The sequence below is a fragment of the Pongo abelii genome, chromosome 12 (genome assembly GCF_028885655.2).
Source record: "Pongo abelii isolate AG06213 chromosome 12, NHGRI_mPonAbe1-v2.0_pri, whole genome shotgun sequence".
NCBI classification, from domain to species: Eukaryota; Metazoa; Chordata; class Mammalia; order Primates; family Hominidae; genus Pongo; species Pongo abelii.
In genome coordinates this window covers 34,232,627-34,249,382 of record NC_071997.2, presented here as the reverse complement: position 1 = coordinate 34,249,382, position 16,756 = coordinate 34,232,627, and the positions used below count along the sequence as shown (strand labels likewise).

General features: G+C 34.6%; 1 long non-coding RNA gene across 3 annotated transcripts; it reads right to left on the bottom strand.

The window, feature by feature from the left end:
• Positions 1 to 722: 722 nt before the first annotated feature.
• LOC129057583 (uncharacterized) lies at positions 723 to 9,609 on the bottom strand. Of its 3 annotated transcripts, XR_008522222.2 has the most exons (4): positions 8,534 to 9,609; positions 7,212 to 7,374; positions 5,768 to 5,923; positions 723 to 1,095 (listed from the first exon to the last, which is right to left on the bottom strand). It is a non-coding gene; the product is annotated as an uncharacterized LOC129057583 (long non-coding RNA). The 3 variants fall into 3 exon arrangements; XR_008522221.1 differs by lacking the exon at positions 8,534 to 9,609 and having other exon boundaries at positions 7,212 to 8,325; XR_010136210.1 differs by lacking the exons at positions 7,212 to 7,374; positions 8,534 to 9,609 and adding an exon at positions 6,561 to 7,205.
• Between the last annotated feature and the right edge of the window lie 7,147 nt (positions 9,610 to 16,756).

Here is a 16,756-nt window from a genome sequence, read left to right as displayed (position 1 = left end):
ACTATGGTATTGTTGATCGAATGAGGGAAATGAGGCAAATACTCAGATGGTTGAACAGGTGCAAGGTGAGAATGTTAGGTAAGACAGAGCAGCCCTCCCCTGCTGGTGTCCTCTTTGCTACTTCATTCTGCCTTAGTGACTTGTCCTCCCACCATCTAACAAATTTTTGTTGGGGAACTGCTCAGTATGACCAGCCTTTGACTGATGCTGCTGCATGGTTGGTACAGAGGTGAGAGACAGAGTCCTTGCTGCCTGATTGCTAAAAGCCTAGTAGTCAGGAAACTAGCAAATCATCCTCTATGATGAGTGCTAAGATAGAGTTAAACAGAGTTCCCTAGAAGCAAGAGAAAGGCTTCCAAGAGAACTGCCGTCTCCAAGAAGTTTCATGAAAACATACAGGACTCAGTCACTGAAGTGAAAGAAACACAATGTTTGTGAGGAAAAAAATAAATCAGTTTGGTATGGTGGGAGCATAGGGGCTCGATATGTGTCAAAAAAGGAACCCAGAAAGAATGTGCCTAAGTATGCTATAAGGCAAGGAATTTGATGAAGAACTTCTGGAACATCCACAGGACAATGTCCAACTGGCATCTGTCTGTATAACTCTGAATAGGCAAGGTGTGTCTAGAGAGCCAGATGAATAATTTCCTAACATAAGAAATGATGGTAAAAACTGTGGCCCTTGATGAGTTCAACTACAATGAGTATAAGAAGAGGGTTGAAGTTCAAATTCTATAAAACACCAGACTGAAGAAAGGAGGGGAAAGCAGTGGAAAGAAGCTTGGAGTGTGAGTTGCAAAGAGACAATATTAAATATACCAGAACATCCAATAATTTAGGGGTTGGAACAAATCCTTTGCACTTGGGAACAGAGGTTACCTTTGGCAGATTTATTTTGGCAAGGACCTTCAGCAGAGATATTTTGGTGGAATGGTTGCAGTAAGAGTGGGCTCATGAAGGAAGAGACTCTGAGAAATGGAGAAAATACTGTAGTTTGCTGTAACATCTCTCCAAACTTTTTCCTTCTTTCCTTTCTCTCTTTCTTGGTTACTTGCTTCCTTCCTTCCATGCTTCACTTGTCTCTTTCATTTTTTCCTATTGTTATTGCAAAGAGAGAAAGAGATAGCTTAAGAGATAACAAATTGAATCTTTAGTATTTTGGAACCACATATTCCTTTGAAAATATTTTTAAAACTATTCATCTTCCACCAAGAAAAATGCACACATATATAACATTTTATAAACAATTCCAGGAAATACATAGTCCTTTTGAAATTTGCCCACTACGTGTGAAGCTTTTAATGGGTGCCCAGTTAAAAATCTCTGCTAGCCAATCTTTGCAGCCATGTAGTGTGGGTGTGGAGGTGTTGGGTATGTAGTTATATCTGGGTAGAGGAGTACAAGGATCTGAGTTTGGGTGTGTTTGAAACATAAAATTTATGTTTGTTCCTTATAATATAATTTTGCATACTAATTTCCTATAAAGAAAATAAATTTTCTTTATTTCTCTATTTTTGTAGGCAATGAAATATAATATAAATGAGTTTTAGCTCAGTAGATTGGAAACATTCATTCATTTAATAAGCATTTATTGAACATTTTTTTAGAGCCAGGTATTAGCCTGAGAGACACTTGGAATACAGATGAGAATAAAATATAGCTATTGCCCACAAGCAGCTCACAGTTTTCTGGGCAGGATGCAAAGTAAACAAATAATGATGATGCTACATGAGATGTGCTGTATCAAATATAGGGATGTGACGCATTCTCATGCAAATGAGGAACTGCCTCATTGGATCACAACATCTGTCCTTTTTGGATTACTTTTTGGTTAGAATACCAATTTTAATACTATACATTTAATATTAATAAAAGTGTTTAGGAGTCGAAAGTTGATACATCTCTACTGTCTCCACCAATCAGTTAACAAGAGAGAGTTAAACAGAAGGATGAGCTCTAGGTACAATTAGACCTGGGTTCCTGCCTGGGCAGTGGCATTGTCAGCCGCATGACTTTAAAATGGTATTTGATCAATGAAAGACTCACGTCCCTGATACGTAAAGTTAGGTCATTAATAGAAATGTTGGTTTGCTATGCACACTCAATAAGCTAAACACGCTTAAAGCACCCAACTCAGGATCTGATCCAAAATTAGCAAAAAATGATTACTTAAGTAACTATTATTATTATTATTATTATCATCATAATTACTGCACATATAGCTGTGGTTGTTTTTAAACATGAAATATTTTATTTGATTGGAAATCACTGGAAATATTGTTCAGATTCTTACCTTGGTCGAGAAAATCAGAAAGCAAAATGAAAATGAGACCTTATTGTTAAACTTGTTGGGAGATAATTAAGGTTAAATATTTTTTGGTAAGACAATTATATGTTTATATTACAGGTTAAATTTAGTAAATAGATATATATAACAAAAAAACTTAAAATCTATAAAAAATAGGATATTTTATTCTTTAAAAGCCCATTATTTGGGGCTTCTGCTTTCAACCAAGATGGAGTAACAGAGATTTAGCTGTCCCTTGAACCACCTGAAAAGCAGGACTAAATATATATAACAATACTTTTCAGAAATCAGATATCAGGCAACACAGGATGGTAGTTCCTGAGAGAAGTGACAGAGATGAGGTGAGCTGAGCTCTATGATTGATGTAATTCCTGCCTACTGTCTGGAAACCTTTTTTCCAGGATGCAGTACAGAGAAAGAGTACCTCATCAGAGCCTGGTAGACTATCGGAATTGATGAGACAGAGCATGGAGTACAGGAAGGCTAAGACAGCTAGAGTTCACAGGACACCTTGTTATAAAGGAAAGAGCTTTCAAGGGTTGGGTGGGAGAGAGTGGAGAGAGAGAGATGGAGAGAGAGAGATGATAGAAAGAAGAAGACACAGAGAGAGAAAGAAAGAATACAAGAGCGCTACAGAAATATTCAGAAAGTCTCTGCCAAGTGTTCAGCTGATTACTAGACAACACATGCATGTGAGGAAATTATCTGAGGATTGGGAAACTACCACCTGAAAGAAACAGAGGAAACGACCACGGAGCATAGGTGGCTGGGAATGTTTGTAACACCATTCATGAGAACAGAAAATTTCATAAATCCAGGAGTCTTGGTTAGAGTACTTAGAAGGACACTGCCTCAATAGTGGGGCATAGTTAGCTATAAATGAAAGGTTTCTCTATATCTGCCAATCAAAGCTTTAAAGCAAACCTCAAGATATCAAAGTATAATTAAATAATTTACTGCAACCCAGGACAAAGATCAAGCACTGCTACAGGTATACTAAAATTTCTAGCATCCAACAAGGTAATTTTCCCAATGTTGAGCATCTGATATAAAATTACCAAGATGCAAAGAATTGAAAGGGTTATGACTCAAATGACAAGTTAAAAAAATCAATAGAAATAGACCTAGCAATAATACAGATGACATAATTCGTAGAAAAGTAGATTAAAACTTACTATAACTATTATTAGGTTCAATAATTTAGAGCAGAAATTGAACATCTTAAGTAGGGAAATGAGAGAATTTTTAAAAGATTGATATCAAACTTTTAAAGATTAAAAATACTGTCTGAGATTAGAAATATGTTAGTTGGAAGATTTATTTTATGAGTAAGATTTACTAAACACACACCACCCTGTCTCACCTATTGAATACAGATAAAAACAGAGACAGAATATATGAAACAACTGTGTTAGAACTGTGGTAGATCCTACCATAGGACCTTTTGCCCCCTTTGACCTTCATCTGCTAGTATTACACATATGAGTATGTTACAGCCCAAGAATGGCTCCAGGAGTGCATAAACAACTGCACAGAGTTGCTTTCCCAAACTCATCTCTGAATTGTATATACATGGATCGAATCCTAACCAGTACAACAAAGACTTGGAGAACTAACACTACACCACCACCCAGGTCCCAGAATGGCCACTGGGTGGCAAGCACATGGACAGATTTATATAACACTGCCAAGTCTTCGAAAACTGAACTAATATTGGGACCACAGTACAGAAAAGGTGAGTTAAAATATAAAGCCTGAACTTCACCAGGTCGATTACTTGCTAAAACAGAAATGTCAATATTCACCAAAGGATTTAAACAAGTCTCAGAAGCTCATAACATAATATCCAAGATGTCCAGATATAATCCAATATTACGTGGCATATAAAGAACCAAGAAAATGTCAGTTCACATGAGAAAGGGCCAATGTTGAAATTAGATATGTTGAAATTATTTGGCAAAACATTAAAACAGCTAATGTAAAAATGGTATAGCAATCAAGTCTGAGAATTCTTGAAACAAATGGAAAAATAGAAATCCTCAGCATTAAAATAGAAAACATAAAAAAGGCAATGTTAGAATTAAATTTAATTTTTTTAAACATTTAAGTTAAACATGTTTTAAATGCAAAATTAAAAAAAAAAAAAAAACTTACTGGATGGCCGAAATAGCACAGTGAAAATTACAGAGGAATGAGTCAGTTTACATGAAAATCATCCAATCTGAGCAACTGAGAAAAAAAAATTTTTTAAATTAAGCAGATCTCAGTAGTCTATGGAATAGTAATGAAAGGTCCAACATTTGTGTCATTAGAGTTTTCAGAGAAGAGGAAGCATGTGATACTAAAAAATAATGAAGTGGTTTAAAAGTGCCCAAATTTGGTGAAGGACATAAACTTGAAAATTCAAGAATTTTGGAATCCCACAAAATAGACAGACTCAAAGAAACCCATGCCTAGACACCTGTACATCACAATCACTGCTGAAATTTAAAGATAAAGAAAAGTTGAAAGAAGTCAGAGAAAACTGCATTATCTATTAAATGACAGTGAATTTTACACCAGAAACCATGGAAGTTGTCAAGTGCAGAAAAAATCTCACTCTCAATCCAAAATTCTATATTCAGTGAAAATATCCTTCAGAATGAAGGTAAAATAAAGATGTTCTCAGACGAAAGAAAATTCTGAGATGAAAGAGTTTATTGACATCAGAGCTGCTCTAAAACAATAGCTAAACGAAGTTCTTCAACAAGAAGAAAAAATTATACTAGAAGGAAATTTGGTATATCAGAAATGAAGGAAGAACAAGAAAAAATTTAAAAAGTAAATATACCAAGGTAATTTTCTCTTAGCTCTTTAAAATGTTTAATTATTGAAAAAAAATAATGATTCTTGATGAAAATTTTAGTGTAGTAGATATAATGTGAAAGAAAACTGTACCATAGAGAGTGAAGGGCAAATGAAACTATTTGAAGGATGGTGAGATGATGTCTACATTCAAAGTATAGTAATAAAGTATTGAATCTAAGTGAATGCAAAATGGCTATGTATGCATAATACTTAGAGCAATCACTAAAAAAAGCTATACAAAAATAGTTTAAAATGATGTACATAAATTGAAAAAGAATGTTAAAATGGTTCAAATAGTCCAAAAGGAGTCAGAAAAAGGAAACAGAAGAATAAAAATTAGAATAGGCAGAAAACAATTAAAAATCTTGGACATAAATCAAAACATAACAATAACCCATTAATTATAAATATCTTAAACACCGAAAATAAAAGACAGAGACTGTTAAAATGAATGTGTTATTCATGGTTCTCCATAATTTATATGCTATGGCACAAAATTAACAACATTTAGTACCATGTTATAAAGGCAATAAATCTCATGTCACATGAAAAGAGAATAGGACAGATAGGGAAAAACATTTTGTGTGTATGTGTGTGTTTAGAAAAACGTACCCATTTTGTATTTCCTTTGCTTTCAGCAGACACCTCAGTTTATTGTAGTTCTGTATCTCATGTTACAGGTACAGGTGCATGATGGTTAATATTAAGTGTCAGCTTGATTGGATTGAAGGAAGTAAAGTATTTTTTCCAGGTGTTTCTGGGTGTTGCCTAAAGAGATTAACATTTGAGTCAGTGGACTGGGAGAGGAAGACCCACCCCCAGAAAGACCCACCCAGTTTGCTGCCAGCATGGCTAGAAAAAGGAGGCAGAAGAAGGTGGAAGGAGCTGACTTGCTGAATCTTCTGGCCTTCATCTTTTTCCTGTGCTGGAATTTTCCTGCCCTTGAACATTAGACCCCATGTTCTTCAGTTTTTGGACTCTTGGACTTACACCAGTGGTTTATCAGGGGCTCTCAGGCCTTCAGCCACAGACTGAAGGCTGCACTGTCAGCTTCCCTACTTTTGAGGGTTGGGGACTCGGACTGAGCCACTATTGATTTCACTGCTTCCCAACATGCAGACAGCCTATCGTGAGACTTCACCTTGTGATCATGTGAGTCAATTATAAACTTCCATGCATATGTACATATATCCTATTAGTTCTGTCCCTCAAGAGAACCCTGACTAATACAAAGTGTTACTCAAATGTTAGGGTAACCCAAACTTTTATTACTGAAGGTTTTTGGCAATTAGTAATTCTGCCTACATAGGGTTGCTGTAGTTTCCCATTGACCTTAATCACAGGGCATGGTAATACTAAGAGATACCCCAGGAATCTCCTGTATTCCAGACATGCTCTTCTTTACCTCCATTGTGGAGTAGCAGTCCAGTTTCCCCTTGGTTGTTTAGATCAATCACCCAAGTCAACATCATAACTCCCTTCTTATCCGGTTGACTCAGAAGCAGAAGAATTGTCAGGTTGGCCAGGGGACAGTCTTAACTTCCAGTTCCACTGACTTATTGTTGTGTCTTCTGGTGGAATCATTCCTCCTTCTAAAATTAAAATCTCTGGGCTAGCAGAGCATATAATGTCATGGGAACAGGAAGCAAAAGTTCTACTGGTGGGTCAATAGGGATAGTGGTGAGTGGTACCACCCCAAATTTTACCCCTTGATTCTTAGACCCATGAAATCTGACTACGGGAGAAACAGTATCATATATTGAATGCTGATTCAGAACACATACAGCCTTCTGGAGAATATTTCCCTGGCCCTTTAAGATTTTTCTCCTAGCTGGCACTGAAAATTGTTCTCCAAAACCCATTCTAATATCCCATCAAATGGGCTGCTTCAGGAAGGTGGGGAACATGGTAAGCCAGTGAATTCAATAAGCATGGGCCCATTGCTACACTTCTTTTTCTGTGAGGTGAGTTCCCTGATCAGAAGCAACACTGTGTGAAATAACATGAATAAGACATTCTGCAAATCTATGGATGGTAGTTTTGGCAGAAGCATTACCTATAGGGAAGACAAATCTGTATCCAGAGTGTCTATTCCATTGAGAGCAAAGTGCTACCTCTTTCATGATGGAAGTGGTCCAGTGCAGTGATGGAAGCTGTCACCAGGAAGCTGGTGAATCATTCAGGAGAATGGTGTCATATCTGGGATTCAGGGTTGGTTTCTGCTGGTAGCAGATTGGGCACTCAGCAGTTGCCATAGACATGTTGTCATTGGTTAATAAAACTTCATGTTGCTGAGCCTATGCATAACCTCCATCCCTGACATCATAGCCACTTTTTTTGTGAGGTCATTGTGCAATGACAGGGATGGCTGAAAAAAGAGAATAACTAGTATCTAGAAAACAGGCCATCCTATCCACTTGATCATCCTTTGGTGAACATTCACATGGAACACAAAAATCTTAATGTTTTTTGCCCATTCAAAGAGGTCTATCCACATAACTCTTTCCAAAATCTCCTTGTTACCTATTTTCCAATCATATTTCTTTCACATTCCTAATTATCCAGCTAAACCATTGACCACAGCCCAAAAATTGGCATACAATTGCACATCTGACCATTTCTTTTTCCAAGCAAAGTTAACAACCAGGAGCACTGCTCAAAGTTCTGCAGACTTAGAGGATTTCCCTTCATCACAGTCCTTCAGGAATGTCCTCAAAAGGGGCTATAGTGTTGCAGCTGTCCCCTTTCTGGTGGAGTCTGCATATCATGCAGAACCATCTGTAAACCAGGCCTGAGTATTCTCTTTCACTCTGTTTATCTTAAGGAACTCTCCATGAGGCCATAGGTACAGGCTGGGAGAGAGAAGATAGTTTAGAGGAGGTGAGAACAATAGACATTTAGGTCAACTCTTCAAGTAACTTGTGCTTTCAGGGTCTCTTTGGGCCCTATGTTATATATACCACTTCCATTTGATAGTGAAGTGTTGGTGTTGCTGTGCATGCCCAACTTAAGGCTTGGTGGGCCATATAACACATAGTTTATGATGGGCAGCTCAGGCTACATGGTACCTTGGTGGGGCATGGTTGAAAGCTTAGTCTCTATTAAGGCACAGTAGCAGGCCAAAAGTTGTTCTTAAAATAAGAGTATTTATCTGTAGAGAAGAGCAGAGTTTTGCTTCAAAAACCTAAGGATGTATGCCATGATTTACCTGTAGGCACATGCCAAAGACTACAAAAAACATTCTTATCTGCCACAGCCACTGCAAGCACCTTTGGCTCTCCTGGCTCCTTGGCCCAACTAAAAACCTTCAGCAATATGTGGGAGAGGAAAAGAAAAAGAAAAGACACACAGAAAAGATCACTGAGCAGAGCAGCATACCTGAAACATTTGGAGATGTCTAGGCACAAAGAAACAGAGAATATCAGTATCAGCCACGTGGGGAGTGCCACTGTGGTCTCCAGGGTCCTGCTCTGTAAGGGACAACAGCATTTTTTTTTTTGCCACTAGGTAACCAACAGCCATCCCAGACATGGATCCTTTGAGGAGGGAGATGTGTCTATGCCTCCTGTCCCCCTTCTCAAGAAGCAGCCAATCTTGTGCCAATTCAAAGCCAGAGCTACCCCTCCCAACCTAAATGCACACCGTTGACTCCAGAACGGCCGCTGCTCCACCTGTGTCCACACTCCAGGTCTCAGCTCTGCAGTTGCTCTGTGCTTGCCAGTGTTTCAGACCCCAACTCTGTTGCTACACTGCATATGCTCACACATCAGACTTGGAGACACTGCTCCTATGGGCTAGTCTGCACGCTGCACACACCAATGCAGCATTTGGGGTGCCAGCACTTTAGGCACTGGTGCCACTACTGCCCTGAACCCCCAAATCATGATCCTTCCATGCATGCTTGTCCTTCCGAACTCAGATCCATGGCCACTCCACAGGTGTTGTGCATTAGACTCTGGTGCAAGCATGCTCTCAAGCCAGAACTAGTGCCAAGAGGGATTCCTTTGGCCATGACTTTCCTGTTGGAAGAAAAATAGATCAGCGGGACCACAGAAGCCTTTGCCATTGAAAATTTCAACATCTTTCACCATCCTTTGCCATTGAAAATTCCAACATCCTTCACCACCGATGAGGATATCCACAGAGTTGGCTGTTGGGGCTCCCTGAAATATTTGCCAACACTGATTTTACCTGACAGGGCTGTACTGAGACTATGCTGCTGTGTCCTTACGGGAGCCAGGAAAATCACAACCTTCTCAGCTTGTGTCTTTGCACCCACCTATAAGGGAAGGTCTTTCCGAACTGAAAAGAGTCTGTGAAGTCTAGAAAAGTAATTGCTTCAATAAATTAACAAACATAAACACAAGGCAACAAGGAATATGAAAAACTAAGGAAACATACCATTACCAAAGGAATACAATAATTTCCCAGTAATTGGCCCATTAAAAACGGAGATCTACAAATTGTCCGGCAAATAATTTAAAATAATTATTTTAAGAAAGCTCAGTGAACTTCAAGAAAACAGAACGATACCATTTAACAAAATCATAAAAGCAGTAAGTGAAACAAAAGAGCCTTTTTAATAGAGAAGTTGGAATTATATTAAAAAAAAAAAAAACAAAGAAATCTGGAGCTGAAGAACACAATGAATGAAATAAAAAATGCAATAGAAAACAACAACATGAGAACTTATCACGTAGACAAAATAATCTGAAAACAAAAAGACATGCTATCAATAGAGAAAAAAGAACAGAATAAAAAGAGCTTACATGTATTGTACAACAGCATCTAGATGGTAACTTTCTTGTTATAGGAGTCTAAAAAGGAGAAAAGAAAAAGAAAGGGACACAAGATTATTTAAAGAAATATGCCAAATCTAAGGAAAGATGTAAGTATCCTGGCACAGGAGGCTCTAAGAACTCCAATGAAATGCAATCCAAAGTGAACTATGCCAAGAAATATTATAATCAAATTGTCAAAATTGAAAGACAAGGAGAGACTCATGAAAGCAGCAAGAGAAAAAAATTCCCACATACAAGGGATCACACATAAGGCTGGCAGCTGATTTCTTAGCAGAGACTTTGCAGGCCAGGTGAGACTGGGTTGATATACTCCAAGTGCAACAACAACAAAAAATTGCCAACCAGGAATAGTTCACTGAGAAAAGATGTCCTTAAAGAATGAAAAATTGATAGACTTTCATAAACAAATGAAAGCTCAGGAAGTTCATATCACTAGACCTATCTTACCAGAAATACTGAAGAAAGTTCCTCAAGCTGAAACAAAAGCAATCTCATTAGTAATAAGAAAATTCATAATAATATAATAATCACTGGTAAAAGTAAGTACATTATCAAGTTCAGAATACCGTAGAACTTTGAGTGTCATATAAATAACATATCTCTAATAGAAAGGTTAGAGAACAAAACTATTACTATATCTACAATAATTTTTAAGGGATACACAATGCATAATAATGTTAATTGTGACATCAAAAAGATAAAATGCAGGTAAAAGTAGTAAAAGTATAGTTTTGTATGTGATTGAATTTATCAGCTTAAATAACCTGTCATAACTATAATAAGTTTTATGTAGGCTTTAAGGTAAGCAGAAAGCAAAAATGTGTAGGAGATCTAAAAAAAATATAAAGAGGAAGGAATCAAAGCATACAACTACAGAAAATCGTCAAACCACAAAGAAAGACAGCAGGAGTGGAAGAAAGGAACAAAGGATCAGCAAAATAATCAGAAAATAAACAAAATGGCAATTGTAAGTACTTATCTATCAATAATTACCTTGAATATAAATGTACTAAATTATCCAATTAAAAGACATAGAGTGGTTGAATACATTAAAAAAAAAAAAAAAAACAGGACCCAGGACCCAAATATAACAGAATGAAATAAGTGTGTTATAGGCAACACATATTTGGATCCTGTTTACCAACATATATAGATTGAAAGAGAAGGTATAAATAAAGATATTCTATGTAAATGAAAACCAAAAGACAGCAGAAGTAACTATACTTACATCAGATAAAATAGACTTTAATTCAAACCTATAAAAAGACACAAAAATATTATTATATATTGGTAAAGGAATAACTTCATCAAGATGATATAACAATTATAAGTACACATGTGCTATACATCAGAGCACCTAAATATATAAAGCAAATATTATTTAGTCTGAAGAGAGAGACTGTAATACAATAGTACAGAACTTCAATATTCTACTTTCGATAATCAATACATCGCCCAGTCAGAAAATCAATAAGGAAACACTAGATTTAAACTACACTTTAGATCAAATGGACTTAACAGACATATAAGAACATTTCATTCAACAGCAAAAGAGAATACTCATTTTTCTACAGTGCAAAAAAAAAAAAATTCTCTAGTATATAGCATATTTTAGGCAACAAAACAAAACTTAACAAATTTATGGTTGAAATAATATAAAATATCTTTTCTGACTACTCTTATATGAAACTAGAGATCAATAACAAGAGGAATTTTGGAAAATTCAGAAACACATGAAAATTAAACAACATACTCTTAACCAGCCAATGATTCAAGAAGAAATTAAAAAGTAAATTTAAAAAATGTATCTTGAGATAAATGAAAAGAGGCACACAACACACCAAAATGTATACTATGCAGCAAGAGCAGTTCTAAGACAGGAGGTTATAGCAGTAAATTCCTGCATCAAAAAAAGAAGAAATACATCAAGTAAATAACCTAATGGTACTTCTCAAGAAACTAGAAAAACAAAAACAAATTAAGCTCAAAGTTAGCAGTAGGGAGAATATATGAAGTATCAGAGCAAAAATAAGCAAAACAGAGACTAGAAAAATTTAAAAGATGAAATAAACTGAGTTTATTTTTAATGGATAAACAAAATCAACAAACTTTTAGCTGGATTAAGAAAAAAAGAGAATTACTACATTAAATCAGAAATGAAAGAGGAGGCATTACAACTGATACCTGAAATACAAATCATATGAGACAGCTATAAACTATTTTACACCAATTAACTGTATAACCTAGAAAAATGGATGTATTTCTGGACGCATACAACCTACCAAGACTGAATTATGAAGAAATAGAAAATTTGAAAAGAGCAATAAAGAGTAAGGACATTGAATCAGTAAACAAACGCCTCTCAACAAAGTAAACAAAGTTCAGGAACTACTGGCTTCGCTAGTGAATACTACCAAACATTTAAGGAAGAATTAATGCCAATCCTTTTCAAACTCTACTAAAATACTTGAAGAAGGACAATTTTCAAATTAATGAGATCCTTATCACCTTGCTATCAAAGCCAGACAAGGACACTGAAATAAAAAATAAATTACAGGCCAATATTCCTCATGAACTGAAGTAGTTTTTCTTTATTCCTAACCTGATGAGATTTTACCATACTTGAGTGTTAAATTTTTCAAGTACTTTTGCTTAATAATTTTATTTAAAAATCAAATTGCTTTAGCTTGTTGATAGGGTAAATCACATTGCTAATATTTTTTAATGTTGAAGAATTTATCTTTAATAAATTCCATATGGTCATGATGTATACTCTTAAAGCTACATTGCTGGAATTGATTTACTGATACTGTATTAAGGACTTTTGTGTCTAAATTCATGAGCTATATTTGCCTATAGTTTTTCTTATTTGAACTGTCTTTGTCTGGTTTTGAATCAAGGTAATATAATCCTCATAAAATGAGTTGGGAAATATTCACTCTTCTATTTTCTTAAACATATTGTGTAAACTTTTTGTTAATTATTATTTACTGTTTGAATTCTGCAGTAAATTATTCTCGACTTGAAGATTTCTTTTCCTGCGGTTTAAAAATTATATGTCCATGTTCATTTTCTTTAATGATTACAAGATGGTTCAGGTTGTCTATTCCATCTCAGTTGAGTTTTGGTAGTTTATGGGTTTTGAGAAATTGATACATTTCTTTTAAGTTGTCAAACTTATGAGCATAAAATTATTCATATTTTTCTATTATCCTTTAAATGATTGCAGAAATATCTAATATTATATTCCTGATCATGTTTATTTTTGCCTTCTATTTTTTCCTTATATTGCAATAGGTTTATCAATTTTATTGATTTTTTTAAGCATTTGTGTTTTATTCATTTATTTTCTCCATTTTCTTTCTGTTTTCAATGTCATTAATTTCTGTTATTTCCTTTCTTCTGTCTCCTTTGGTTTTATTTTGTTCTTCTTTTTCTAGTTTCTTGAGGTGGGAACTTAGATTAGTGATTTGGAAACTTTGCCTCTTTCATAGATTTTGTTCTTCTTTTTCTAGTTTCTTGAGGTGGGAACTTAGATTAGTGATTTGGAAACTTTGCCTCTTTCATAGATTTTGTTCTTCTTTTTCTAGTTTCTTGAGGTGGGAACTTAGATTAGTGATTTGGAAACTTTGCCTCTTTCATAGTGGCAGCATTTAGCGCTGTTATTCTTTCAAACATGGTTTGGGTGCATTCTGCATATTTTGATATTTTGTATTTTCATTTTCATTTAACTCTATGTATTTCCTATTTATTGCTTCTGAGAATTTGTGTTTTATCAATGATATATTTAGAAGTCTGTAATTTAATTTCCAAATGTTTGGAGATTTTTCATTTGTCTTTCTGTTATTGATTTCTAGCAGACCGCTTTATGATCAGAGAAAATATGCTGCATGATTTCAATTATTTTAAATTTGTTGGGGGTTGTTTTATAATCCAGGATTTGATTCATCTTGTTGAACATTCCAGTGTCACTGAAAAAAGAAAGATGTATCATCCTATTGCTTGATTCTGTTGCTTAGTTATTCTATATTCCTGCTAATTTTTGTTTAGTATCTTTAATTTTTGAGAATTAGATGTTGAAGTCCTTAAACATGTTGGTGGATTTGTCTATTTGTCTATTTGTCCTTTCAACTCTTAGTTTTTGTTTAGTGTATTTTGAAGCTCTGTTGTGTGCATGTGTGTATGCACACATTTTTAATAATTTATTTCCATTTTTCCTTTTACTGTCATATAATCTTTTTTCTGTAGAGATATTCTTTGTTTTGAGTTTACTTTATTCTGACATCAATAGTCACTTTTTCATTTTTAATTATTGTTTATATAATCAGTTCTTTTATGTTCAGTGTGTATGTGCTGTTGTATCTAAAGTGAGCTTTCTGTAGGGACACTTGAATATGTTTCAGTTTTTTTTATTCATTCTATCAATTTCTGCCATATGATAGGTATTGTATGTTAAAGCTAAATCAGTCTTATTAGCATTTACTTTTTATTTATTTCCTTTTTTTATTTTTTGTCCCTCTTTCTACGTACTTACCTACCTGTGGGTTGCATGGATATTTGTTATAATTGCATTTTAATTTGTAATGTTTTGATTCTTTATATAATTTTCTTACTAATTGTAGGAGTCAGGGTTCTTCAGAGAAACAGTGTGTGTGTATGTGTGTCTGTGTCTGTGTCTGTGTCTGTGTGTGTATAAAAACGGTAGAAACAAAAATTAAAAAACCATATGAAATGGTACTATAGAAGAAATACTTAACATAATTATACTTTTTATAAGGAGAAGGTAAGCTAATATTTCTAAATTTCACTAAAAGTGGTAAAATGCAGATACCAGTAGACTATGATAAATTACATATGTACATTTTAATACCTACAGCAACATACCAATACCTAACATTCTGCCTAATTTTATTAATATTTGTCAACATGGCTAGGCCACTTTACTGAGATATTTGGTCAAAGTCTTTTGGATAATACTGAAAAGGTATGTTTTTAGATGAGGTTAATGTTTAAATCAATAAACTTTGAGTGAAACTGTTTCCCCCATCATGTGAGTGGGCCTCATTCATTTTGTTGAAGGCCATAAGAAAAAGACTGCCCGTCCCATAAAAAGAGGGAATTCATCGAGCTGACTGCCTTTACACTCCAGCTGAAACATTAACTCTTTCCTGGGTCTCTAGACTGCTTCTAGACTACCCTGCAAGTTTTGGACCTGCCAGTCTCCACAATCAGGTGAGCCAATTCTTTAACATAATTTCATAACATAAATCTTAGTCTCTAACAGTCTCTCTCCTCTCTCTCTCTCTCTATCTATATATATATTTATATATAGATATCTATATCTATATATTTATATATAGTTTTGGACCTGCCAGTCTCACAATCAGGTGAGCCAATTCTTTAACATAATTTCATAAAATAAATCTTAGTCTCTAGCAGTCTCTCTCTCCTCTCTCTCTCTCTCTCTCTATTTATATATATCTATATTTATATATAGATAGAGAAATTGATATATATATTTGATACATATATTGAGAAATTGATATGTATGTATGTGTGTGTATGTGTGTGTATGTGTATATATATATATATATATAGAAAGAGAGAGAGAGGAGAGAGAGATGAGATATTGAAGTCCTTAAACATGTTGGTGGATTTGTCTATTTGTCTATTTGTCCTTTCAACTCTTAGTTTTTGTTTAGTGTATTTTGAGGTTCTGTATTTTGAGGTTCTGCATACATACATGCTTGTATGTATGCACACATTTTTAATAATTTATTTCTATTTTTTATTTTAGTGTTACATAATCTCTCTTTTTTTCTATAGGGATATTCTTTGTTTTGAATTTACTTTATTCTGACATTAATATGTCACTTTTTCATTTTTAATTATTGTTTATATAATGAGTTCTTTTTTTTTCAGTGTATATGTGCTGTTGTATCTATCTTTTGTTGTAATCCCACAGGTTCCTGAAGCCCTGCTCATTTATTTTTTTCATTTTATTTTCTCTCTGGTGTTCAGACTGGCTAATTTATATTGTTCTATGGTCTGGTTCACTGATTCTTTCCTCTCTCTTCTCTATTCTGCTCTTCAGCCCACCCAATGAGTTTTTTTTTAATTCATACATATATATGTGTATGAATATATGTATAAAATTTATACATATATATACAGAGAGAGAGTTGGTGCTTCAGCTGGAGTCTAAAGACAGTCTTCTTGATGGATTCCCTCTTTTTTAGGGGATATCAGTCTTCTTCTTAAGGTATCAACTTACTGAATGAGGCCCACTCACATTATGGAAGGTCTGTTTCCCTCAAAGTTTGTTGATTTAAATGTTACCTCATCTGAAAACATACCGTTTCAGTATTATCCAGAAGAGTTTGACCAAGTATGTCAGTAGCATGGCCTAGTCAAGTTGACAAATAAAATTCTCCAGAAGACAAGTTGCTGTACATATGAAAATGTACATATGTAATTTGCCACAGTCTACCTGTATCAACGTTTTTTCACTTTGAGTAAAGTTTAGAAACATTACTTTACCTTCTCCATATAAAAAATATAATTGTATTAAGCATTTCTTCTGCATACATTGAATATAATCCAATGACAAATATCAGATGTTTTCATAATTTTTGCTTCTACTATTGAATATGATTTAAGTAACCTACAAGAAGAAAGATACTATATTTATACTCCTATTTGTAAACATTTTAATGTAATTCTTTCCTTTCTGAAATTTTAAGACTTCTTTTGTTATCATGTTCTTTCTCTCTAAAGAGCTTAACTATTTTTTAAGAGC